We start from the raw sequence: 24467 nt of genomic DNA on the forward strand, positions 1-24467 counted from the left end.
TCCCAGCATGGCCAGCTACCTCACTAGGAGGTATTTTTGGACTGTATGGTACTAGCTCACCTATAGATTACCAGAACTGATAAAAGCAACAGTTTCTTACCTTGCATTTTTCACACATCTAAAAGGCCATCACAAATGAAGTAATCATGATTACCCCCATTTTAAAGATAGGGAAACTGAGGCACTGCATGATGGATGACCCAGTGTCTCCTAACAGAGTGCCGACAGGGACCACAGAGACACCCAAGTTCCCTAAATTTCAATCCAGTACACAGGGACTGGATTATCATTTGGAGACTATTCACACTGTGATGCCCACACTGGTCTTTGTGGCAGCTTGTGTAAGACCTGCTTTAGATCCAGGGTGGTCTATGACTTGAGGGTAGCAGGGCAGGAAAGAGATATTCCCTGACAAGATTTTGCCTCAGAGAAAGACCTGAAAAAAAGTTCAGCTCAAGGTCCTGGTGAAAAGGATGCCTGCAGGGCCACCCGCACCACTCTCTAGTTGCTCCCAAGCGGTAAATTCATCTGGCTGAAGTTCTGGGGAAAGTGAAAAAAACCCCCATATGTGGAGATAGAAACTAGACCCACTGACCACTCGCACTGTTTGACATTAAAAAGTGCTGACAGCAGAGAGGGAGGAAACGAATGGACCAAGGGCCACTTTCATCTCATGACAGTCTCCTGCCAGCCCCAGCCACTGTGTCTCCCTCTCAACCCCCCCTCCTGGCCCCATGCTTTTCTAGGCATTCTATTAAATAGGGTCACAGCCCACATTAGAGTCCCTCCCACGGCCCTGGCAAAATGAAAACACTTGCCTGTCCCCATGACCCCCACCCTCCCAGATCTCTGGCTCCTTTGCCGTTGCCTGCTTCTCCAGAACTGAGATCTCCACTCCACTGCAACCTTGAAGTTTCACAGTCTAACATCAAGGCAAAGGGCTTCAGGGAGGGGTAAAGGCTCCCCCACTTTCTTCCTCTTACATTAATTATCTTATTTAGTTGAAAGAAAAGTCCAAAAATGGAGCTTTCCCTTGGCAATTTATGATGCTGGAGCAGTAATTTATGGCTCGATACAACTTTATTTTGCTCCTTCTTTACACACACACACACACACACACTTAAGGAGACACTGACCTGAATTTATCACACTAAGTACCTGCCTGCTAAAAGTAAAGGACCGAACATAATTTACAGGGAAGGATGGGGAGGGGTTCACATGTGGGGGGAAACGTTTAGAAGAGTTAATGTTTGAAAGTTGGTCTTTGAAGGCAGGAGGCTCCTCTAGATAGAATGAGAAAACCTAACTAATTAAAACTGATGTATCAGTTTCAGAAGAAGAATGTGCTGGTAATGAAACAGTGCATGGGTAAAAACAACAGGTGGTTGAGTTAGCCACCACAGCTTAGTCACCCTCCAGGAAGAAAGTCCCAATTTCAGCATCAAACCAACAGGGTCTAATTCACCAGCACAGTAGCCAAAACCTTCTGTCAAAGTGACTGGTCTGATGCAGGACAAACAACTTGGGTGCAGAAGTGGGTCATCATGGCCATGGCATGCCAGCAATGTGACCTGCTGCCACTCCAGTTGGAGGAGAGAGGGGACCTTGTGCTGCAGATGTGCCACTAGTTGTTTCAGTAGCAAGCACTGTGGATGGCCAAAGCAGAGGACTTGCCTGCCCAAAATGCTGACCAACAGGGCAGACAACAAAAGGGAAAGAGCAGAGGGCACAGAGAGGGGTAAGTGACGGGTCCAAGGACACTTTGCAAGCCAGCTGCAGAGCTACAGTTATGGCTAGCATTCATGCCTCCCCCAGCCAGCACCAGGAGCCTTCTTGTGTCATGCTGGGGGAGGGTCACGAGAAAACTCAAATCTTGTCTTGGAAGGGAAACCCATGTGTTATCACACTCTACTAGGGAGACCCTCAGCAGAAGGAGTTCATCCGAGGCCTGCCATGAGACAAGCAGCTGTGCAACCCATGTTCAAGACAGTGGCTCTGCAGGGCATGCCTGGGGCACTGTCATTAACACACTTTTTTTGGGCTTCACAGGTCACAATGAAAGAGGATTTGGGGCACACCTGTCTTGACAATGCCTGCATATGTGAACAGATGAGTGCCCATCTACGAATGAAGGCTCACTTTTCCCTGCTCTGTCTGAGACCTCCCATGTTACCACACTTGCATCTTTACACACTATACCACCTCCAAGGAAAATAGGAAGGGGGAATCAAATGGGAACATTAATCTCTGCATATTCCAGTGTATCTTCCTGAAGTGTGCTCCCACCTTATCCTGCAGGATACTTGTGGGGGCTCCCCTAGTGCCTTCCCCAGCCAACCCTCTTCTCCAGACCTCCGTGACTGATGCCAAGAGGAGAGGTCCCTTCACACACTGTATCCAGGAAGTGGATAGGGAATTGGCTGGATAGGGAATTGCCTGGATGGTGACACTCAAGGAGTTACAGTCAGTGGCTCAGTGTCCAAGTGGAGAGCAGTGATGAGTGTCATTCTTCAAGGGTTGGTGTTGGGACCAGTGCTGTTTGACATCTTTGATGGAAATATGGACAGTGGGATCGAGTGCACCCTCAGCAAGTCTGCTGACAACACCAACCGGTGTGGTGCGGTAAACATACTGGAGAGAAGGGATGTGCCATCCAGAGGGACCTGGACAGGCTGGAGAGGTGGGCCCGTGCAAACATCATGAAGTTCAACAAGGCCAAGTGCAAGGTCCTGCACATGGGTCAAGTCAATGCCATGCACAAATACAGACTGGGCAATGAGTGGATTGAGAGCAGGCCTGTGGAGGACTTGGAAGTATTAGTGGATGGAAAACTGACTACAAGCCAGCAGTGTATACGCGCAGCCTGGAAAGCCAACTGTATCCTGGGCTGCATCAAGAGAAGTGTGGCCAGTAGGCCGAGGGAGGGGATTGTCCCCCTCCACTTTGCACTCATGAGACCCCCCCTGCAGTGCTGTGTCCAGATCTGGGGCCCTCAACATAAAAAGAGCATAGACCTGTTGAAGCAGATCCAGAGGAGGACCACGAAGATGATCAGGGGGCTGGAGCACCTCCCTTCTGAGGACAGGCTGAGAGAGTTGGGGTTGTTAAGCCTGGAGAAGAGAAGGCTCCAGGGAGACCTTACAGCAGCCTTCCAGTACTTAAAGGTGGGAGATAGAAAAGATGGGGAGGGACTCTTTATCAGGGAGTATAGGGATAGGACAAGGGGTAACAGTTTTAAACCGAAAGAGGATAGATTTAGATTAGATATAAGGTTTGGGATATAGATATAAGATTCTTTACCATGAGAATGGTGAGACACTGGAACAGGTTGCCCAGAGCAGTTGTGACTGCCCCCTCCCTGGCAGTGTTCAAGGATGGGTTGGATAGGGCTTTATGCAACCTGTTCTAGTGGAAGGTGTCCCTGCCCATGGCAGGGGGATTGGAGCTAGATGATCTTTATTGTCCCTTCCAACCCAAACCATTCTATGATTCTATGAGTCTAAGTCTGAGCAGCTAAGTATGCCAAGATGAGAAACATGTGCAAAGCATCTTAACTGCTAGTTGCTTTTCTTCTGCGCACACAAACTTCCCTAACTTCACAAGGCATCTTTATCTTCCAGCTAGGAATCTGAGCCACAAGATTCATGCAGTGACTTGGACCTAGGTTACATAGTAAGAAAATGCCATTAAATGTGTCAGCAGAGCATCACATAAGTCCCCTGTAGCCAGACAATTCTTCCACGCCAGGGGACCTGAACTTGATTTGGTTGGGTACTGACTTTAACCCCTATTCCACAATCTTTGTACAGGACCACATACATGCTTTCCTCTGTATCACAGAATTCTATTGCCCTCACAGTCCCCAAATCCTTAAAACCATTAGGATGAGAGGTAAGGAAGGAGGCAAGAAATGACCTTTTGTTAAAAAAAAAGAAGGAATCATAAAAGTGATTTTAGAGATGCTCATTACCCAAATGCAGATCTTTCAAAAATGTCCCTTGCTGAAAACTGTGGTTAAGCTTCAAGTGTCCATTTAAAGTGATAGGGCTCTGCATTGGGCCCACCAGATAACAGCCCCTGCTTGTCAATCCACTCAGCAAATTTCTAGAGCCAACAAACAAAAGCCCCAGAAGGTGATTTGTATATAAACAGAACACCCACTCCCTTTGGTAGGGAAGGTGTTTTATTTCCTACTGTAATCTCTGTAGACATCATCTTGTTCACAAATCTTACAGCAACCCACAGCCGTGGCATTAAACAGGTGAGAAGAATAAGGGGGTTTTGTATTGATTTAGGGACGGTTTCATTTGTAAGCGAAAGGGCAGCTGTCAATAGGCTGCATGATCTAAGGCACCAATCCAGAGAAATCTTAAGCATGTGAGCACTCAGGAGCAAGCATGGGATTCAGGGCTTTTGAATTGGGGCCAGCAGCCTAAACCAGGCTTTATTTCATGCTGCATCATAACTCTATTGCGTGAATGAGAGGAAAGTATTATTAAATGGGAGGATGGAAGGCGAAGAAGAAGAAAACATGTCTATTTCTTGTCCAGTAATGTTAGCAATATATTTATAAAAATGAAACAAGACTGATCTTCACTCCTCTGTGCTTCTTAGGGAGCCCTGTCTATGTTGTCTGTTTTGCTTAGATTGTGCACTCTTCACAACAGAGATTATCTGTATTTTGTATCTTGTAAAGCACTGGGCACTTTTATATAATAGTCATAATCTATAAAATACACAAATAAAAGGATCAGAGGAAGCAAGTAATGTTGCAGAATTGTTTCTGCCTGAAAAGAGCAGAAAAAATACAGTTAAAAATAGCTACATTCACTTTGATAAAATGTGTGGTGTCTGATTGTGCATGCGCATGCAGCTATATATATATGCATACAGCAAGAAAAGAGAGTCAAGGAGGGAATAAGTCCATCAAATCTATAAGTATGTGGCGCCTCAGCATCATGCAAAGCACCCTGGATGCAATCAAAGCCTTCCGATGCTTCAAGGGACTTGGTGGAAGTGTGCAGGATATTAAGAGTGACAAGCCATCAGGACTGCAATAGTAGACCAGTAGGGAAAGAAAACTGAAGCAGAGTGTCAGATCAAATTGTCATTATCCCCGTTCGGGAAACGGCGTCGGGCGATGCAAAGTAGTGGTAGGAAGAAAAGAGGTCAGGACATCTGGGGACTAATCCCCCCCATCCCCCAGGCATGCTGTACCCATTTCAGACCTGGAACCAACCAACCGCTGCATCACTCCTGGTCGTGCTTTTGTAATCTTGAACACAGGGGTGACCATTTGCCCCTGTTCCCAGGGTGCTCAGGGCGGAGGAGTGAGGGGGCAGATGCAGCCCCCGCACCCAGGGAAAGGTGTCAGGCAGCAGGAAGAACCGTGCAGAGTGGTGGGAGTGTGCAGCACTGGGCAACACCCCGGGGTGGAGGGGAGGAAGGGAGGGTGGGGAGGGGAAGGCCTATAATCCCCCTGGTAAATCCATGCCTGAACTATAAAAGGATAATCCATGTGCAACCCTGGCCCCACTTATAGGATTTAGCTCTTAGTGTGGAATACTAATATTTGGCTGTTTGTTTACCCCTGTGAACTAATTTGGCAGATTCTTATGATTCTCACAGGGAGAATTTATTTCGATTTTGATATTACTCAAAGCCTTGGGTCCTGGAGTCATAGGATTATATGCAAAGCTCTGAGCAGACTTTTTTAATCCTTTTTCTTAAGAAATAACTATTTGTTGTGGATGCAGCAAAAAGCTTGAAAGCTGGCCTGCTGTTCCACAACACAATGGCATCAGAAAAGAATTTTTTTTTTTTTTTTTTTTTTTTTTTTTTAACATGGTGATTTTTAAGCCAGTTTCGCATCTGGCTTGAGAAAGGTGAATGGGGATCAAGCCCATGATTTTTGAAGAGTCGACACAGTCAAGCCAGGCTCTGCTTGTAGATTCCCACTGGCTTGGTGAGCTTCAGCGCCCGGTTGCCTGCTCCTAACCCAGTGGCATTGCCTTGCGAGAGCAGTATCACAGGCAGAAAAGATCCTTCCAGCTAAAATAATATGTGGAATTTGTGGTTGAGGGAGGCACAGGAAGAAAAAGGGCATGTATTAGGATCAGGAATTCAGCCTTCATTTAAAAACTAACTTTCAAACCTTGGACAATGCAGAGAATGGCTTGAAAATGTGACACACGCACCCCTTAAAAACAGAAAGCCAGTGCAAGAATCCCAACTATGTTATTTTTATAATCTTGCTGGCTTGAGGGCTTGCTCTTTGATTTTTGAACAGTTAAATATTAGGGAAGAGGTGTCACTTTTTTAAATGCAAAAAGCAGCTTCCACTGCAAAGTGTAAATAAATGGAAGGAAAACGACAGTTCTGTCTAAAGGTATTTGTGGTTGTTTCTCTCCTAGTGTCCTGAAAGAAATTAAAGATTCCAAATACATTCACAACTAGAAGCAGGGCAAGTAGGGATATTTGCTGAAGGTTTGACTCTCAATTTAGGAAAAATTTTTATTTTAATTCTATGCCCTAGATCATTTCTTCTGAGAAGATTTAAACACATGCCTAAAGTGGAACAACTGCAGAAGTGCATCACCAAATCAAGGCCTTGAGGAGAAAGCTGGCAGGAAAATAACAAAACTTATCGTGACAAAAATTTCTCTCCCTTAGTTAAAACAGAGGCAATGCCTAAAAAAACCAAATCTTCATAAATCAGGCAAACAAGACAGGCAGATGAGAATCATATCAGACAGTGGAACTGAGGAAAAAATAATTTAAATTTTTCACACATTTTGAAATTTGCAGGACTGAGAAGAGAAGGTGAAATCTTGGTGAATAAATGAGGGACACAAGCAAAATTTGTGCCTGACAGTTTAAGCTGGAAACCCTAGGTACAGATCCTAGGAGTCCAACAGAAGAAAGTTTTTAGAGGATGTATGTACATCATTGGTACCTGCTTTATTTTCCTCCTCTTCAGATCCTGCTGTGACTGGCTCTCTCACACGATTTCAGCTTCTCGGACTACCTCATTCCCAGAGCCGACTGGAGAACAAACTCCCATTGGGGCCCATTTGCTGCCCGCCTCAGATGGGCTCTGCGATGGAGTGCAGAGAGGGGATACTCAGGAACTCCACAACCCATCCTGTAATTCCCACCAATACTCTGAACATCTAAGTGTGCTTACGTTGCTGTCATTTTTACCCCCCATTCAAATGCTGACAGCTGGTTCCATCTCTGGTAATAGCTGTTAATAATTAATCTGAAATTATACAGAGATTGGGAAAACATCTTTTAGATGAGTGATATTTTCCCAAATTTGTTCCAAAGACAATGGGAAGGGAAACAGTATATTCATACAGACAAAGGGGAAGGAGGGTTTGGCTGTCTGATTTTACAGGGGTTTGGACTTATTTCTGTTTCTTCCTCTCTCCATCTCAGCTTGTTTTCTGGTGACAGGATTGAAGAGCGCCAAATATTACCCAAAACTGGGGGAAAAACATACTACACAAAGGATTTAAAGGAAGCCATTTGTTTAGTTTACTAAAAAGATCAAGACGTGTCTTGCTTCTCACATATAAATTTCTTCCTAGGGAATAAATACCAGGTACTAAAAGACTCTTTAATCTGCCAGAGAAAGCTGTAACAAGAGCCAATGGATAAATGCTGAGGCCAGACAAGTCCCAATTAAAAATACAGACCTTTTTTATTTTGTTTTACTTTGTCTGAGGAAGTCAGGGTTATTAACCATTAGAGGAGGCTGTGACAGAAAGTGCCGGAGTCTTCCTTTCTCAACATCTTCGGCTCAAGACTCGTATTCTTTCAGGAAGAAAGTTATTGTGTTCAATAAAGAGGTAATAGAGGGACAATCTCTGGCCTATGTTACGTAGGCAACCAATAAAATCATTGGAAAATATTTTGTGAGCCTAAACTGAATAAACAACTTCGTATTTTTAAATTTTAAACAGGAGGCTTATTTGAAAAATATCAGGAAAGTGAGAATAAAAATCCTTGACAACTGAACAATTATTTTTATTACAGAAAAAAAAATAAAGGTGAAATATTTGTAACGGCAAGGAGGAATCTGAAGCAAAAATGATGCCAGGGTCTGGGGCAGACTGAGACAGCGGGCTCGCTACTGCTTGAGGCCAGCAGGGCTCTTCCCCAGTGCCGTGAGCCTTTGGGGAAGGAGCTGCTCAGGCTCCATGGAGAATCCTGCCTTGCTGATTTCCAGCTGAGCAGCTTTTCGCACTCAATGGCCGTCCCTGCTGCTTTCATGCAGGGATGTACTCTAGCTCGGAAGAGAGCAGTTCTGTTTAGATAGCCCCCAATCCTAGCTTTACCTCATCCCTTCCAGCAGAGTCACTGTAATTAAGATTTGTTAAGGTTTGGAAGAAATCTCATTAATCAGATAAGATCTGAACTTTATTTTCTTTTTAAAGACCCAATTTGATCTCTCTTGCTTGTGGTAATTGCTCTCCTCTTCTGACATGGAAATTCATTTTCCAGGCACATAAAACACAATAGATTTCCATTGTCAACAGCAGCAACCCCAGGAGAGTTAAAAATATTCCTCCAAAGGCTAAAAAGAGTGTTGGGAGCAAATCCAGACACAGGCAGGGAGAGGGAGCATGAGATAGGGTGTTGTCAGAGAAAGGTGGTGTGGCAGAAAGGGGTTTGTACAGTCCCCAAAAGGAGCAGGGGTGCACCAGGGGAAGGAAAGGCAGCAGGACACCCACTGCAACCCTCAGTACATAGGCTTGAGCTGGCAGGTCCTACTGAGGGACCCTGCACAGAGAGGAGAAAAGTTGTTGCCACTCCTGGTCCCTGACCTGGGGGGGGAAAGCATCCTTCTCTCGAGTTTATCAGAAAGCAGTACTTCAAAGAGCAATCAGAAAAGCTCCTGGATGGCTGACATTTCACATGAGGCAGCACCAGGATAAATGACACAGTGTAAAATATACTCCACCACATCAAATCCTATCCATCAGCAGGATTCCTGGTTTCTAAATGTCAGGTGTGGAACGGGAACTTCTCAGGAACATCTGAATCACAGGGCAGTTCCCTTCCCCACAGCCTGCTCCCCAGCTCTGCTCGGCCACCAGTGTGCCTCGGTGGGCTCTGCCTCCCCATAAGACCCACCAGTATGGAACCACACTGAGCCTGGGCAGGCAAGTGCAGGGGCCGGGCTGGGAGATGTGCCTGGATCTGGCATGCAGCCCTGGACAGGGCTGGATGTAGATGTAGCACCTCTCGCCCCAGGGACTGCAGTACCCAGGAAGGACAAGACAGGGTCACGTGGGAGCCTCCTGACCATCCTTCATTCTCAGCCCCTCGAGTGGGCACCAAGGCAGATGCTGGGTTCACCATTTTTCCCTGCCAAGGGCTCTGTGCCCTGTGACTCCACTGGCCCACTGGTCCCCCCAGCCCATGCCCTGATCCTTACACCACCCTATCCCTGATTTTGACCTGGACCAGGAGAGCCTGAGCTCCAGCTGCAGCAAGAAGCCAGTGGCTACAAGCAGCCCCCACTGTCCTGAACTGTCACAGGGAGAATAAAGCTGAGCCACAGTTTTTCAGCACTTCTACGGGCCACATGATCCTGCGGTGGCAGCAACCTCCATCACAGCTCAGCCTGGCCACCTTCCGGAGATGCTGACACTTCGGGGGAGCAGACAGAGATGGAAACCACTGCTGGGTGCTTTGTGGGCTCCCAGATATGGGCTCTCTCTGGGGCAGCTGGCCAGCAAGGCTGGCTGTGAGTGACCAGGGTGGCCAAAGCAGGGAGGGTCCCCAGCACCTCTGGCCACGGAGAAGTAAAGACCAGGCATGGCTGGTGCATGCAGAGGTGCTAATAGAGACCTAGGGCAAATGTCCCAGCCCTGCCTGCCTCTCTCCCTCTCTTTGCAGAGGGAATCTGCAAACATATTAATCTCATCTCACACACAAACCCTCTGTCCTGATCCCAGAATCCATATATTAGGAGATTTACATAAATTACCAGCTATCAATAGGGCACATGAGGTGCAGGGGCTGAAAGCCAGCACCCTTGCCAAGAAAACAGTACAAGAGGATTGGAAAGGAGGGTAAGGGAGGGGACTGCAGAGACAGGCTGGGAGCACAGCCTGGTAAGTAGAGGTCTGGGATGGCAGCGGCTGGCTGTTCTGTCTGGGTCTGAGCTGCTCGCCACAGCCACCATACCCTGCACTGTGGAAGGAAAGGCCTCCTCCTCTGTTCACTGCGCTGTGGCACCTTCTCTCCACATCTCCATGAAGGAAGGGCAAGCAGCCCTCCCTGCCCCCTGGTGCTTGCCCCAGTGGGTGCTGGGGAGCAATTGCTGGGCCCAGGCTCATGGCCCGGATGCAGTGGTAGGTACATAACTAGCAGAGACAAGATGAAGCTCTTCACAGCATTGCCTTTCTTTATCTCGGGCTTTGTATTTGTAGTCTAGGTCAAGAGCTCGCCTTAGCCTCTAGCATACCCAAGCCTCAAGAGCTTTGGGGAACCAGAGCTGTGTGGCTCCACCAGGGAGTTCAACAGATCCTCAGCTCCCTTTTGTTTCTCCCCAACGGGCTTTGCCTTTGCTGGGAGAGGAGCAAGGCACAAGCTCAGCCACTGACCGCATCACCTGGCCAGAGGCGGGACGCTCTCCACTTTAAGTGCACTGAAAAGGGCCTTCAAGCTTCTCTGAGCCATGAGAAACATGGGTGATGCATGATGAGGTTTGTGAGAGCCATGTACAGAGCCCTAGCATATAAGTGCAGAGAAAACCACCAAAACAGACCCCTTTCCAATATGTTTCCCAGGACAGACCTGCTTTGCAAGAGGGCTGACGGACAAGCATAAGGCAGACCCAGAAGTGCTCCAACAGGCAACAGGGCAAGGGCACACCAGTGTGATCCTAGTCTGCCAGCACCATCCCCTTGGCATCAAGCCCCGGGGCACAGCCCCATTCCTACCACTCTAAGTCTCAAACGTGCAAAATAGACCCTGAGCAAGGCAGGGGCGAGCCTTGGTCCCAAGAGGGGACGGAGATGGGTCCTTCCCGAGGCAGGCAGCGCGCCTAACCTCTCCCGCAGCGCCATCTGAGCCTCCCAGGCAGCAGCACTGGAACCCCTCCCAGCCTGTGAAGAGCCCCGAGTCAGGGTCCCTTTTGTCACCAGCCTGCGGCCGCCTCTTCTCCCGCAGTGTTTTGCTGCCCTCGTGGGTCCAGCGCGCACGTTGCAGCCCTTCGCACCCCGCACCGGCCCCCGCAGCACCCTCACCCACACCCTTCGCCGTGGAGAGCCGAGGCACAGGCCGTCCCTTCTCCTGCCAGGAGGAAGGGCAGGGGGAAAAAAGGCAGGCAGCTCGCTGGTTTGGGTCTGACTCGGCAAAGAAGGGAAATGAGCACTCAGAGGGGCCCCAGGGAAAGCATCGGGCAGGTCCCAGTCCCAGCCCTGCTGGTGGCAGAAAAGAGTGAAGAACAAGAACCCCCGACACTGGAGAGAGTGCTCACAGGAGCTAGAGCATCACCTCCGCTTTGGAAGGATCATCACAGGTCATCTGTCCTTCCTTCTTTCCTCTGGACAGGCAGACATCACAGCCGAGCCCAATGTGACCATGGACTGCTGGGGCTGTTCAGTGGGCAGCTGTGGGTACAGAGGTCCTGAAAACTTCTCCCAAGCCTGAAGTACACCTCAGTGCTATTTCTAGTACTGGGAAAGATAGAAAAGCAGCCCGTGGTACAAAGAAATAAAGCAATGTGAGCCATGGAAAACAGGTCTGGACTTGATTTACCTGCTAAAGAAACGTTAAACAGAGAACTTTTCTTTAGTTTAATGCTAGTGGTGAGGAAAAAAAAAACACCAACCCAAAAAACAACCACTAAGAGAATGTGAGTAGCCAACATTAGCTCTCACACAGATCTCCCAACAGTGCAACTACAGTACACACAGACCTCAGCAGGATTGTGTTGATATAGGACAACATACATGGCACAGTGAAAGTAGGACTTGCATTATATGCTTGCAATTGCACACCTGGCACAGCAGTCAGCATCCATCCTGCAATGGCAATGTTCAGATGTAGGTGCCTCATGTATTATAGCCTAGAAGAGGCAAGCTCAATTCAGGTCTAGCATCTGGCTTCCAAAGCTGAGGCTGAAACTGGATTCAGATTCATGTCTGGTTCGTCTGACACATAAGGACTCTATGCCAGGGGAGAGGATTTTCATGGGAAAGTTGCTCCTGTGAGACCTCAGCTCAGAATTAGGTTTTTGACCCTCAGCTCAGCTTGAAACCCCTGCAGTGGCTTGGGCACCTCTGGAGGCCGAGGGCAGCCCCCTCCCGGGGTCAGACCCCGCCGCCCGTGGGCAGCGCCGCGGAGCTCCGCATGGACCGCGGGCTCCACGCTGCGGCCAGACCGCAGCAGCGCACGGCAGCTGGGGGCCGGGGCCTGCCAGCGCCCTCCCGGCTGGTCACCCGCGGTTGTGCCGCACCCACACCGTCCCGTCACTGCCGCACACCCCCATAGCTGCGGGTCCCTACCCCTTCTCTTGACGTCTTTCTCACAAGGAAGGGTGGTGGGTTTATCTCTGCCTTCCTCCTAGGAGGGTTGTTTCACTGCTCTCCCCCTCTGCTTACCTCAGATCCCTCCATCTTTGTCAACACTGGTGTTCCCAAACCTGATTGCAGCTCAGACACTTCAAAACTCAGCTCCTTTGGGTCTGAGCTTTCCTCTTTTGGACCCACAGGATGGCTTCCTGTTTGCTCACTCACTCTCTGGTTATTTAGCTGTCTTTAAGCACTTGAAAAGCAATGCTGCACCCTGCGCTGCCACATCCTCAGGCTTTCATAGCCCACCACAGCCACGACCTTTCATTTTAACCCTCATGCAGGGCCATAATGTGAGAATATGCCTACCCATTGCTCTTTTGCTGTCCCAGTGTGCATGGGTGCTTGCAGACACATCCAGAATCAGGTAGATATGTTTGTCTCAGTGCCTGGAAACTGTTGGGCAGTGACTGGTTATGCCCAGGGTTCAAGACCAGCCTTTGATGGTGCCTTCTCAAGGAAGTATCTGATAAACCAGCAACAACAGTCCAGTCTCTCGGATGCAGGAGGCAATGTTGGCATCAGCAGGCACTAGCAGCAGCTCCATCCTGCTTGGGAAGGAGGAAAGAAGGTCTGACAGCTGTATAGCAACTGCCAGAGGTGACAGCAATGTCTTGGCCGACTGTACCAGGGGATACAGCTCATCACAGCTGCTCCTGAGGAGCACAGTGACCCTTGCAAGGCTGGTGAGCCATGTTGGGAAAGGCAGGTTGTCACTGCAGCACCAGAGGCTGCAGGCAGGGGTAAAGGCAGCAGCCGGCCAGGTGGCAAATCCTCCCACACGCCAGTTAAGGCTGACCAGCAAGGTCTGGCTGCTGTTCAGCAAGGGCAGCTACAGGCCAAATAAACCAAAAATCAGCACAGCAGATGGAGTGGCACCCAGAGATCAAAGGCAGCTTGAGTACTGGGGGCCAGGGGATGTGCCCATTTACACACAGGTTCCTGATGCTGACAGAGAAAGAGAAGAGCCTACAGTAAACCCAGACAAATACCAGTAAAAAATGAGATCCAGTGATGGGTTTTATATGAAGCGATGGAGGCCTTTCACCTCTGGAGCAAATTCCTCAGAGCAGTGGTAGATTTTCTGTCCCAGTGCCTTCAAACCCTGACAGGAGGCCCTTTGGGAAGGAGGGGTTTAGACAAAAGAAACCAGGAGAATTCCCTCAGTTACCCACAAGCTTACACCGAGTGACTGAACAGCTGCTTCTTGACTTAAAATCTCTCCCTGGCTGTGCTTGAGCTGTACAGCTCTTTCAGGTGTGACAGGCAGACCTGCTTCCAGTACCATAGCCTCCATGTGGGTGGGGACAATGGGACAGTGACTCAGGTGGCTTCGTAATCTGTCATAGGAACAGCCAGCACTCTTATCAACTCTACCATTTCTAGTTTGCCTATCCAAGTGTCAAACCACCTGCTACAGCAAGCAAGAAGCACATTTTTCTGTTCTTGACCTGCGTAAAGAGCACTACAGTTGCCTGTCTCAGAAGAGCACCTTGAGCCACAGGAGCAGTGGAGGTGACGGTACCTACTCGGAGAGAGATTCACCAGGTATCTACAAAGTCTCTCACACAATTGCTCATAGACTTTCTCCCCTCCTCTGGTCATAAACCAAAAGGAAGACCCATGTGTCATCCTCCCAGAGGGCCCTCAGCAGGGTGACAGCAACTGTACTGTAACCCCTGGGCACAGAAGCAGCTGCCACTGTACTTCAGGCCCAGGGGCAGATATCAGTTGTCCACAGGGAACCACAAAATCCCCCCTCTATTAGTCCTTTTCAGAATTACCTCACCCTTGTGAGCAGCTCACCAAAGGCTATCCCTGAGGAAACCAGTACATATAAGCCCACAAGTGCAGGACCCTGCTTCAGCCTGTTGTTCATTCATTCATGCTGAAGGGCAATGCCATGACTGAGAGCTCATGTGGAAGCCCCCTATGATGCCAGACACTCCAGATATCGAGCTAGACCAATGCATGCCTCCAGCAAACACACCATAATAAACACCTCCAAGAAAATCCAGCCATCACACATTTACTTCCCTTTGCCCTTGAATCCCCTCAACCTGGGACTGTAGTTATGCTCCCTTCACCCAGAAGTTTCCTGACTATCAGTGATCTGACTCTAGCTCTAGTCTAGGGCAGGATGGATGAAGTTACCTCTGACATATTTGAAATCCAGGGAACTTGAAGCAAACATAGATCACAGTGGAGAGCCCTGAGTGGTTCATAGGTCCTGAGGATGAGTTTTCATGTAGCACCATGCACACAAGGCTCACAAGATTTACGTGATAGACAGAGGGCAGGTATTAGCTGGAACTGATGTACCAATGTACCCAGAAATAGAAAGCCTTACTGTTCTACAGCCTTGCATTTCCCTGGAGAAATTGGGCATTACGTCTCCACCCAAATCCCAGCAGACATGATCCTCTCTCAGCTGCCAGGAGGTAAGAGCTGATGTTCTTGGCAGAGAGCTGAGGTAGGTAGTAAAGACTCTGTTGCTTTGGGCACCATATGCACATGATTTAGGAGACCTCTGCCTCAAGATCTATGTGCAGACTGATGAGATCAAGCAGGCAATGGGCAGGGATTATTAACACCACCTTTTCACGTGAGGAAGGGAGGCTCAAACCCCCTGGGTTTAGTGCTGCAGCAGCATGGAAATACCCAGAGAAAATATGAAGCTGACAAGAAGCTACAGTCCATAGGTAGCACAGCAGAGAGTAGAATAGGCAAGGAGCTAGTTCAAGCAAGTGCAGATCCCTTTAAAAGGGGCACGTCTTGAGAAGAACTTCCACATTTGAATTTGACCACAGCAGAATATTTTGTGGGTTTTCTAAGAAGTCCCTGGAGTGTTGACTTCATCTGAAGGTTATAAAGACAGGGGAGTTCTGTAGGTAAATACATCTGTACTCAACAGAGGTAGGCATGCCTCATCAGCTTGATTTGCTTGTAGTACAATGACTTTCCCATTGTACTTATGTATCAGCAAGAATGCTTATAGATGTAAACACTGGGAGTGCCTAAAATGGCAAGTGACAAAAGGCAAGAAATATAATCTTTCTTTCTAATATCCACATTTAAGGAGATAACATTGAAAGCAGGAATTTCTTAAATGGATAAAAACATGTAATGAAAATAAACATTACTTAACAGCAATACATTAAAGTCTTCTCCCACGGCTACTCTTGCCAATGCTATCCAGAGTTGAATATACAATTGTGGTAGATACATTGTCTTACTAAAGTCCAGCCTTAGGCAGTTTGCCAGATAAAGCCAAAGACAACAATACAGGCCTGACTGTAATCTCAGTGAAGTTACACTTTGCTAATGATCCAGGCACTTGGGTCTCAGTTTCCAGGATCAGATACAAGAAAAGGCATGTTCTCATGGTTTTGTACAAACTAGCATGAAAATAAAAGGTCCTATGCAAAGAGATGAAGAGAACCTACTGCTCTACTCACATCACCTTAGGGCCCCGCTATGTTCCTTACATTCCTGGAAATCAGAAAGAAACACTGATCTTGTTTATTTTTATTCCATTTGGGTAGTTCTTACTGTCACTGATTAGTTTGGGAAGATTTCTCCCCAGGCAGGACTGGAATCAGTCAGGGTTTGCTGAAGCAAGCTGCCAGTACCTTAGGTTTTCCCAGTTGGTGCCCTCTTTACTCCTCTTTCAGAAGCTGTTCCCTCATCAACTGCTGAGTAAGTTTGGCCACAAGATCCAGGACCTCAGGACAGTAAGTAAAGCCACCAAAGCTACAGTCCTCCTAGTATTCAAGCTGCTTCCCTGTGTCCCTTGTGAACATCCAGGTGACAATGGCAATTTCTCCTCTCACTCACAGGTAACCTCCATGTCAGAAAAGTCAGCATACAGCAAGAGAGAAAGAAAACACCTTTCTGGTAATTCTGCCACTTAGCAAAAGTCACTTTCATATGCTGGCCTGACATGTCTTTGTCCCCTGTAAGCAGCAGGATCAAAGCGAGAGGTTTGAAGACAGACAAGTAGCTCAGGTAGTGGAGTCCTATGGTGTTGGATGTAGAAGTTCCAAGTGCAGTTCCAGTACATGACAGAGCTCCTTGGCAGGGTGCAGAACAGTTGCTCCCAGGAAGGATTTGGACTGCTGCAGGCTCTGCAATAGCTGGGAACGTGCTATCCTGGGCAGCATAAGCAGATGGAGCCTGGAGGCACAGGAAGTGAACAGGACCCAGCTCTCACTTTCTGAGAGGCCAAGCCAGCCGTTAACCTGCAGTGCCTCTGCAGCTCCCAACCTAAGCCAGGCCTGATCCACCTAGCCCATCAGTTCTGCCTCATTGACCACACACAACCTCTTCCAAATGCTGCTGTAAACAGCAGGCTCTTGGAGGAGGCTGGAAGGTGGTACTGGTGAGGTTCAAGGCCACCTCCTGGCTCTCTCCTCTCCAAGCACAGCCACCTTGCCATGTGAAGGAAACCTTTGGCAGCTGTCTTGTGCTGGGAGACAGGGCTTGTTGAGCTTGGCTGAGTAATCCCAGCCGCTCCCGTCACTGCAGCTGCATGCATCCTCGTTCTCCCAACCCAAGGATCGCTGCCTCGCTGAATCACCCCATTAAATTGCTAATATCTTATTGTTCTTTAAGATTTCGAAACTTGCTGCGAAACGTTTACAGATAATTTTTTTTTGCCTGCAGTCACTGTGCCTAATGCCCAGTCATTGAGTGCCATATGTGTTTATATGCACTGCAATTTTCCACTTGATTACATTTTACCACAAACACTTTCATCCACTCCGCAAAGACAGCAGCAACACATCCATAACGTTCAGAGCAGCCCAGACAGACAGAGACCAAACACAATGTCTCTGCTGGCCCAGGCACCTCAAAATGTGAGATTCCTAAATCCAGCTGTCCCAACCTCCAATTCTGAAGTTCCCAAGGGCACAAGAACCTCCGTCACCTAAAGGAACATGCAAAGTTAGCCTTATGCTCCAGCTTTCCCATTAAGCACCAGGTGCTGCTCATAAGTCTGGAACAGCTGCACAACATGGAGATACTTGGCAATAACCAAGGATCTCAGATTTTCCAGGAGGCAGGGGATGACTCAGGCCACTACAAGGATGCTTGTAGCACCCAAACCTGCAGAAATCCATAGGGATAGCAATAACGCAGCATGCAGCACAGACCAGTTCTGAAATTAGATCCTGCAACCCTGAAAGTGGGGGCAAGTTCTTGTTAAGCCTCCAACTAACTGGGCATAGTCCAGCTTGTCCATAGTGGGGATCCCAGCTCCTCATTGCAACACCTTCCTGTCTGCAACTAGGCAGGGGTCCCCTTAACTCCAGCTGGCTCAGGGCCACAATGGTGCTCATGCAACTAGGCCACAGCCTTCCAGGTGAGGACAGGCAACACATGCATCTATACAGCAATACTGACATACCCATGAGAGCTCATTTATTTCATCAGTTCAGCACGGCACCAAGCAGAGGACACTGGCTCAGCTGCAGCAGTAAGACCTCTACAGCAGTGAGCCAAGTTTCAACACTGTGCTGATGTGGCAACACTGCTTTAGTTCTGCAGTCACACAGCTCTGCCCATGCTCTTTGATGTCCCACCCTCCCTCCTGTATGGTATGGACACTCATGGGGCGAAGTGGCAAGCATCTGCCATGTGATGATCAAGAGCTCTCCATCCATTACCATCTACCTGAGCCTGCCTTACTGACCAGTGCTGCTGACACACCCTGCAAGTTCAGTGAGGAAGCTCTTCATAACCCTGGAGAACAAATAAAGTAGCCTACAACATGCTACAAGTGGTCACTAGCCTGGAAGCCCAAAGCCAGCATTCTTCACCCTGAACACAAGAGCACAAGCTTGCAGAAAGCAAGCCAGATCAGTAAGCCTAGCTGCCAAGAAAGACCACCACTGTTCAACCAAGCATTTACAGCCCCTCATTCAACAGTACTGCTTAGCATCACCAGCACAAAATCAATATTTCCTTGAGAGAAATGCTAGTTTACAGAAACTCAGCAGTGACCTTGGCAGAGGTCACACCAAACACATGGGGTAGCATGTCTGTCAGAGGGAGTGCACACTGCCTTTTTGTCTGCTGAAAAGTGCCTGTTAACTCCATTTTACTTTGAGTCTTCCCACTTTCCAGAGATCTGATGCAGTAGCCCACAAGGGGGACATGTTTCTTTCACATTATTTATTGCAGTTCATTGCCCTTCCTTTGGATTTAGGCTATATCAGTTTTTAGGTCTGTACCTGAAGGTACTTTTCACCAGGAGAAAACAAACAACAGGTAGGTGTAGGTGTGAGGTTGTAGTTTAGCATCTTCACTGAACCCATCCAGACTGCTGCTAAAACTGACTCTCATGCCTTTCATGTAGGGCAAGAACTCAAGCTCATGTGATGAATAGTAAAGTGATGTTTCATAAGGGGGCATGAGCTTCCAAGAGTCAACTGGAATATCACCTGCCTGGCTACTCCTCCCAGAGGCATAACTGCATTGAGCTAGGGGGGTTTGGCCTTGTGTTCCTGCCTTGTCCCATCTCAAGAGGTGGCTACTTCAAAGCACAGACACCTCATTTCATCTGCCCTGCTCTTTGGCCTGCGTGAAGAGTTCATGCAGTCTTACTCTACTTTTCATCCAGGATGAGCCTATTCACTGTTTTCTAGGCTCAGCTCAGGGCTTATTTACTTGTTTAATCAGAACATGGGGCTAGGGAGGATCCCTTAGGTCAATGTATCCAGTCTCCTGTCTTACAATCCCTGACCACCTTATGAAAGATCTTTACATCGCATTCCATCTGACTTCTAGTGCATCATCTTCAACTTCTTTCTCTCTTTCACTTCTGTAAATCCTTTGCTCTGCACAAAGGGTCTCTAGACATCCCCAAAGGCTCTAGGCAGAATGGTTATTCCTGGGCCTCTCCCTCCCACTGTGATATCTGCTTTCACACCAAGAGGAAAAAGAATAACTCTAGAAGTACAGCATTCCTTGGTTCCGTGCTAAGAGGATGGAGGATGCTGTAAAGCTTGATTAGAGAAGGTAAAAAAATCCTTTTGGGAGTATCATGCACCTTGATTCACACCATTTCCATTCTAGTTAGGTGGCAGAGCATCTGCAATAGCATGTACTGTGGCCCAAGACCTCCCCTGGCTGCAGGTAAATGGAAGGCATCCTCATGACAACATGACAAGTCCAGGTGAACCATGACAGAGACTCAGAGGCAACTTCCTTCCTACACAAGACAAAGGGGAGTTTCCAAGGAAGGCTTCCACATCCATCTCCAAAATCATCCCCATTCTTTTTCCCTTGATGATCCCAGCCTGCTCTTCTTTCTTCTCAGACAGCTTTTCCCTCCAGCCACTCTGTTGGAAGCTGATATTTTTCTGAGCAGCCTTTCTTCCCAACTGCCTTTGCAATGACACCAAGACTTGAAAGGGAGCCTGGGGAGAGGGAGGGAGCGAAGGATGACACATTCAAGCTATAGTGAAATGACATATTCATCACAGCTAATGGGGGACCACATGGCACCCCAACTGGATGCTGCCCCACTGCCCATTTCCCAGATGGCTCTGCTGGAGCTTCCCCCCCCTGCTCCCCTATCTGCATTTCTGGTGCAGTCACTCCAAGCAAAGTTGCTGATCTGATTGGTGAGAGAACACAAGGGGTGTCAGGGAAGGTGCTCACAGACATTTCTTGGCCGCCTCAAGGAAATAAAGGCCATCGCTGAGCCTGTCAAAATGATTAATCGCTTACAGGGAATGAGGGGGAGGAGGGAGAGGGAAGGAAAAGGAAGGGGAGGAAGGAGGAAAGACAGATGGGATGGGGAGAGCTATAAACAAACAGCAAAAGCAGGAGATAAGGGATTGCCTCTGTGCTGGGGAGGAGGTGGAAGCAAGGGGTCCCAGGCTGTGCTTGGAGTGAACTGCTGGCCAATTAATGGGCCTTCAGAGCCCCAAACTTCACTTGGAGATTCCCACCCCTGCTCACACCCCAGGTTTGCACCACCCCTGAACACGGGCTCAAAGAACATTAAGGTCTGCCCTGCCAGAGTGGTGTCAGACCTGACAGCCCCAGTAACATAGCCCTACAACTCCCCAGCTCTACAAATCTCTACAGTTCATGTGAGTTGACAGACCAGAAGTTTATTACCTCAAATGCCAAGCAAGGCCTTACCGCCCCATACCTTTCAGCTCCACAGCCTATAGTGGCTGCCATTTGACCTAAATACCCACAAACACCAGTAATTCTTTGCTGCCAGAAGCATTTTACCCCAGTGAAACACAGATGAATAAGAGCAGTCTCTGAGAGACTGTCAGAGGAACTTGGAGCAGAATCAGTCCATCACCTGTGGTACTAAGCTCTCCCACAGAAACTACTCCAATGGATGCTATTATAACCCCACATGCCCTCTCTGTGGGCATGGGGACTGTCCTTTTATAGAAGCAAATTATTTGACCTCACCCCTTTAGCTGCTTTCAGCTCAGCTAGAGCCCTCACACAGCTCACTGCATGAGGCCAGCGGTGTTTAAGCAGCTCAAGGAGAACAAAGACTGCAGCAGATCTCATAACACAGATTACCTACACACGGGATAGCATACACTCTCCTCCCTTCCTGGCTTCCCAAGGGGTTTCAAGTCACATCTAAAGGTCCTCCCTGTCAAGGTATTCAATGGTAAATCCTGACTATTCAGGAAAAAAAAATAGCTAAAACTGAGATGAAAGTCACACCTGTGGCTCCTGCCATCCAGCACAATGACTTTTCCTACAGCAAGGGCAATACCCTGCTGTGTCAAAAGTCTGGGCTTTCTCAGGGTTTACTGCAAGTTTGTGAGGTGAATTCTGACAGCAACCCCACAACATCAAGCTGCCTCACCATCCACAAGTAGTATGAGATGCACTCCTCCAAACATAAACATGTGTTTAAAATGTTGCTGTGAATGAGAAGGAACCCACCCTCACTACCTGACACATCTCCCCACCCCAGTCAATGTGACCAATGATTCTCCTAACTTCTCTCATGATGATCACTGGATGAAGAGCCCTTTTAGACCCTGGCCTGAGATCTGCTGCTTTCTCTTTCATTTTGAGTTTCTGTGGTGAACAACACTAGCTGTGGGAAAAGGCTGAAAATCCAAGCTGCTATCATTTGTCTGAGCTCTGAGCCAGCTGGGAACAAGGCAACATGGATTCAGCTCTCCCTTTTGGAGGTATCTGCTTTGATTTCCAGTCACAGACAGAATAATCACCCTGACAGAGTCCTCTGCCTCAAGTGAATGACCCAGCCTTGCAGACAGGAATTGTCGCTGAGATCAATGAATCCAGTAAGCTTAAGTCTGGAGATAAACCAACCAACATTATATGCTCCACAAATGGTCTGTCAAGCCCATTCCCAAATTATAGCTGTTGATCTAATCAGAGACAATGCTTTTTCATGTAAAGTATACCAAAATGTTTAACCTGACAAGACTTTGAATGACAGCTGTAGGAAAAACAGGTAACACAGATTTCATGTGTACTAACAATTTTGCTCAAAACCCACACAAATGCATATACTGGATTGTGCACGGCTGGATGATGAGCTAAGCCAGCAAACAACAGACACTGAGACTGCATTCTTTACTTGTCATGCAGCCCATCAGGTTCTTCCTTGCTCTTGTAGGAAATGACATTATCAGGAAAAGAGCCTGAAACTGCTTTCATGTTTCTTGTTCTAATCTTTCTGCATGCCAGGCAAGGCTCACGACTGCTCTCTGCACCAGAAATTGCAAGGCATGCAAGATGGGGAGAAAGCAAATCGCAAACATTGAAGAGGTTGTTTCTGGTTTTTGCTGACAATTTATGTCCAGGCGCTGAGAAGGAAGCACAAGGTGTTGATGGGGCAAGGAGAAAGCTCCAAGATGTCTGTCTCTCTTATTGAGGAGATAGCTGAGAATCACTGAACAGCACGGTAAAGATTTTGCTTAGCTGTTTTTCTACACAAGCTTTCCAACCCAGCCAAGACCCTTGCTGCTGCTCCATACCTAAGCGGAGGGGGCTCTATAGAGCAACAGTAGCACTCAGTTATGCATCTCATGGACTTCACTGTGGCTCTAGTAGCTGCCTCCATTGTTTGCGGGATATTCTCCCCCCCTTTCCTCCTTCTAACAAAGATTCTGATTAATGATCGCTCATTCCTAATTGTCAAATTTCTTTTCCTTCATCCTGTGTCTAATCACCAGTGACAGAAGCCATTACGCAAATGAGAGCAGACGACTTCCCACAACTGTTCTCGTTGGTAAAAGCCTTGTAATTTAAAGCTCTGATTTGTAGAGGAAAGCTGCGTTTCCCCAAGGCGTCCGGGCATCTGTTCCACTTACACTCCAAGAGCCTCGACTTCCGCTCCCTCCCCCCACAATTAGTCCTCTGCTTGCAACAAATATTTGACTTTGCAAGGCAGTAATTAGAACTTACTTTGCATGTGTTTGTCACAGTAACAGCATCTCTTTCCTTTTCCTTCTAGGCAGCACCAATGCAGAAAAGCACCCAGGAAAGATGACGTTGATTGGAGAGGTGCTGTCTCCGAAACAGGAACAGAAGATGAAGACCATGCACCAAAGCGCAAGGCAGCTCCGCACACACACACGGCAGGAGGCTTAAAGAAAAGTGCTTTGAAAAAAAACACCTGTGCAATGGCAGTACCCTCTGTTGCAGCTGCTGCTCTGCTTCCAGGGCTGGGACAGCAGCATGGGTTAACCATGCATCAACACAGAGGCCTGCCAAGAGATTGTCAAGACCCTGAATACCCATCCCCATTCTAGGATTTTAAACAACAGTTAGCTGTGTTCAAGTCAGCTTGCTCATTGATAAGAACTGTTGCAAAGAAAAGCAGCAGCAGTCTCAGCCCAAGCCTGCCCCTCTTTCCCCTCGAGTTGCTCCCCCTTCACCCTCACGTTTGTTAGACTGCCCTGACACTGCAGCTATGTCTCACACTCCCTCAACCCTGGCCTTGATCCTGCCTGCTGGCTTCACCTTAGACCTGCTTTATCACTTCAAGTTTCCTGGGTGACCACTGAGCTGAGCCTGGCCCTGATCATCAAGAGTAAAACAGTGCATAGCTCTAAAAACCCATGCTCTTCTCTTTCCATGGGAAAGATCCTGCAGCCCTGATCTACAATGATTAAGGTCACTTCTCACTTCTCCTTAGAAAAATCCCACTTTTCAAGGAAAAGGGAACTGGGGGAAACAAAAGGAAGTATTATAGGACCTAAGGTAATAAAAGCAAACAAGATGATGAAAGTGAAAAATCTTGGGAATCTGATTTGATTTTCAAATGACGCAGTTCTCATCTCTCAGTTTCCTCCGCTTGTCTGCACAACCTGAGACTCTTCTGAGTTATGTGGTGCCAACCGTGCATGTTACCCAAGAGGCATGCGAACAACAGAAAGACTAAAGGATCAGATGTAACAGACCACTAAGTTCAGTGGAACAGAAGCAAGTGGGTGTTCAGAGATGATGATCCCAGCAGGCACAGTAGGGAAGGGTGAACATGCATGGTCACAGAAGACTTTATCCACTTGTCTTTCTTACTCTGACCATATACACCCTGTCCCCCAAGGGTGCAAGGAGAGAATGCCAGTTGTGGTACCCAGGCTCAGACAGCTCGCGCTCGCTCGCTCTCTCTCCCTCTCTCCCACCACCACCCTCAACATCCCTAATCTCTATTCAACTCTCCCCCATTTTACTACACATTAGAAATTTGTTCAAATTTAGCCAACATTTCACTGATGGTTAGATGCCAAGATTGCTGTAGAGTTATTACCATAAAATAACCTGTGTCTTTATCAGGCAGAGAAGACACCAACACCCAAGGCTGCTAACATACAGTAGAAGTACACAAAGGAAGCCTCCCCC

The sequence above is a fragment of the Athene cunicularia genome (assembly GCF_003259725.1).
Source record: "Athene cunicularia isolate RWA chromosome 6 unlocalized genomic scaffold, athCun1 chr6_part1, whole genome shotgun sequence".
Taxonomy (NCBI): domain Eukaryota; kingdom Metazoa; phylum Chordata; class Aves; order Strigiformes; family Strigidae; genus Athene; species Athene cunicularia.